The sequence below is a fragment of the Schistocerca americana genome, chromosome 1 (genome assembly GCF_021461395.2).
Source record: "Schistocerca americana isolate TAMUIC-IGC-003095 chromosome 1, iqSchAmer2.1, whole genome shotgun sequence".
Classification (NCBI taxonomy): Eukaryota; Metazoa; Arthropoda; class Insecta; order Orthoptera; family Acrididae; genus Schistocerca; species Schistocerca americana.
In genome coordinates this window covers 50,266,073-50,269,966 of record NC_060119.1, presented here as the reverse complement: position 1 = coordinate 50,269,966, position 3,894 = coordinate 50,266,073, and positions in this window count along the sequence as shown.

The window sequence follows — 3,894 nt, the reverse complement described above, 5'->3', positions numbered from 1 at the left end:
AAGTGAATGTGGTGACAGCTAGGTACCAATTCTTTAATTGCAAGAAAAGGTCAGAACAAACTCATCGCGAGTGGGTAACAGATTTACACGGTGTGACGAGGAAATGCAAAATCAGATGTACATGTCGTGCTTTATATTGGGATGAAATGCTGCGTGATGCGATCATGTACAATGTAACTTAAATCAGGATTAGAGAACAAGTTGTGAAACAGTCAGATCCATCATTTCAGCACTTTGTGCAATCTGTAGATGAGTGATTGAGGTGCAGCAACAGCAGCAGCAGCCGATAAATTTGAGCAGCCACCAATTTGTCATCCCTTGCTTACGACCTGCCCATTAGATAGCAACAGCCCACCTGAGCCACCCCACCTAAACACTTCCCTACACAGGTGAACAGAATTAGGTCGTGCGCTCGGTGCTATTCACGGCACAAACGCCAAAATCTCCCATCCAGGCAAGCACAGCGTTAGGCTTGTGGCAAGCAAGGTTACGTAAATCCGCATGTTTGCAACGGAACAAACAAGAATTCTGCTCACTCACAAAAATCTCGTCACAAGGCTGATGTGATCAATGCAGTGTATTCAAAGTGTATTCATAAAAACTAGCCAGGAAACAGTTTCTTCAAAGCTACGCCAGTTCAACAAACTCTTTGTTTATTTGCATATTGGTGGAAAATGTGTGAAATTTTAGTTGGACACAGGTGTCTCTGTTACATTGCTGAATTGTGTAACATAGATGAGCCGCAGTGGTCGAGCGGTTCTAGGCGCTTCAGTCTGGAAACGGGCGACTGCTACGGTCGCAGGTTCGAATCCTGCCTCGGGCATGGATGTGTGTGATGTCTTTCGGTTAGTTAGGTTTAAGTAGTTCTAAGTTCTAGGGGACTGATGACTTCAGATGTTAAGTCCCATAGTGCTCAGAGCCATTTGAACACACACGAACTGTTAGGCTCCCCACGCCTGTCTAAAACTAGCACGCAACTGATGGCTCAGAATGGACAAGACATTCTCTTTCTCGGAAAATGTACTTTGCCTGCCATGTATCACTCGCATACGCGAACTGTGACTTTCACTGTGCTACAATCACGCGATTATGAGAATGTATTTCGCCTTGATGCATTTGATTTGTTTTGTTTTGTTTTCAAATTCAGGACAATGTGTTGTCAGTGACTGCACTCAATGCCAAAGAGTGTAGCTCAGTTACTGAAAGAGTTCCCTGAACTCTTTCCTGAAGTTTTAGGCAAGGCTGAAAGTTTTGTTGCACATACTACTAACAAGGGAACCTCCCCATCGCACCCCCCCCTCAGATTTTGTAATCCCCCCAGGGGGTCCACAACTCTTTTGTGGATACGAGCGTAGCGAGCACGGGACCCCGAGCTAATGTGGTCCTCCTTCCTTTTCAGGCTGCATACCCTCCCTTTCCGCATCCTTCCCTGTCCCCCATCTTCCCCCCACCCCTCACCTCTGGCTCTTTCCTTCCCTTCCTCCCCCTCTGGGAGTATGGTTTGTGCCTACGTCTGGAGAAGGACGCTCGAAACTGTTACAAATTCCTTGCTTTCTATACTAGCAAGTCTTTGTCCTTCCTCTGTCCTTCGCTTTTCCTTCCCTCTTCTCTTTGCACTTTTCTCCGCTGCGGCGTTTGAGACCCCTCTTCTTTCCTTTCCCTCTCTCTTTTTTCCTCCCTGTGCGTGTCTGAAGGCCGACCGACGCACTTCCATGCGTAGCCGGTGACGGGGTAACGCGTAATTCCCCGCCCCGGGTAGACAGGTAGGACACGTACATACCCCCTGGTAACGGCCAGGCCCAGGGAGGGGTGATTACCCGAGCTGATACCTTCCGAAAGTGCCGATTGGTCCCTCCGTCCGTTTGTCGGGAGGTGTGACCTCAGGTGTGAACAATCACCTAAGGCGGGTGTGCCCTCAGAGAGGGCCCCCACAAGGGAGGAGCGCGCCATCGGAGACGCCAGTAATCATGGGGGATTCTTCCGCAATGGTTTCCTCACCTTCCACTATGTCTGCTCACAAGCGTAAGTTCACTGAGTCTCAGCCACAGACAGTTCTTCCATCGTTGCCACAGTTCCCTGTTGTTTCTCGGTCTGACGAAGGTCACGACTTCTCCACGGTCAACCCTTTCATTATTCAGAAAGGTGTCGACGCAATTGCAGGTCCTGTAAAGTCTTGTTCCCGATTACGGAATGGCACCCTGTTGTTAGAAACAGTCAGTGCCCTCCAGGCACAAAAATTGCTGCGTACCTCACTACTACACACCTTCCCTGTCCGGGTGGAACTGCACCGTACTTTAAATTCCTCGCGTGGAGTCGTTCACACACGCTCCCTCGATGGATTGTCTGATGAAGAAATTCAGCACTACCTGTCTGATCAGGGCGTAACGGCTGTTCATAGGTTTATGAAAAGGGTTGACACGAACATCATTCCAACCAGCACTGTCTTCTTGACATTTGACACAGTTCAACTCCCATCGAAAATCAAAGCAGGCTATGAGATAATTTCCGTTCGCCCTTACGTCCCAAACCCTACGCGTTGCTGTCGGTGTCAGCGGTTCAATCACACCAGCCAGTCCTGTTCCAATCTCGCCAAATGTGTTATGTGTGGCAAGGATGCCCATGAGGGTGCTTGTCCACCTCCATCCCCTCGCTGCATCAACTGTATGGGTGACCACGCTGCTTCCTCTCGAGATTGCCCCATTTTTAAGGACGAAAAGCTCATCCAGGAAATTAGAGTGAAGGAAAAGGTGTCGACCTTTGATGCTCGAAAATTATTCGCCAGTCGACAGCCCACCGTGCCTCAGACAGGAAAATACAGCACTGTCCTTGCTTCTCTTGCGACCTCACCTTTAGTACCACGGTCGTCAGATCAGCCAGCGCAAAGATCGCCCGTTCAACCTCACCACTTTCGCCTGCCCACTCTCTGGCTCACTCTTCGTCAGGTTCTGCTAAATCTCGAGCCCAAAAGTCAGACACCAAGACTTCGAAAAAAGAGCATACTCGTGGCGAGTTTTTACGTACCGCAACTTCCCAACCATCGGTTCCTCCTTCATCTAAACATCATACTTCCAAGAAGGCTACAAAGAAACCCAGTTCATCTCCTTCTCCGCCAAGGCGTGTCCCATCTACAGCACCACCTGGCGGATATCGCCCTCGGTCGTCTTCTGTGTCGCCGAGGCGCACTGCTAGCGGCCGATCAACCGGCCGATCGCTTGTGGCAGGAGCTGCTCCTGACCAACCTATGGATCAGGATCTTCTGCCTTCGGCTGAATGCCATTCCATGCTATCGGTCGCAAGCTCTGAGCAGTCGTTGAGTTGGCAGCGACCTTGGTCACATTCCTCCATTTTCTGTTCACCCTATGTCCATTATCCACTGGAATATCCGCGGTATTCGAGCCAATCGGGATGAATTGTCGATCCTCTTGCGATCCTATTCGCCGGTCATCTTCTGTCTTCAGGAAACAAAGCTGCGTCCCCATGACTGCTTTGTTCTCCCTCATTTTCAGTCCATCTGATATGATCTCCCCTCTGCTGAAGGCACTCCAGCACATGGGACTCATGATTGTTCTCCATGAAACTCTCCATTATCACCCAATCCATTTAAACACTTCCTTCCAAGCTGTCGCCATCCGTCTTTCCCTTTCCGGATACACATTCTCTCTTTGTACTGTATACATTCCATCGTCTACACCAATGGCACGAGCTGATCTCCTTCATCTTCATGGTCAGCTTCCACCCCACTATTTGCTGGTTGGGGACTTCAATGCCCACCACCCGCTTTGGGGATCTCCACATCCTTGTCCACGTGGCTCACTATTGCTAGACGTCTTCCACCAAGCGGATCTAGTTTGCCTCAACACTGGGGTCCCTACATTTTTGTCTGCCTCCACGACA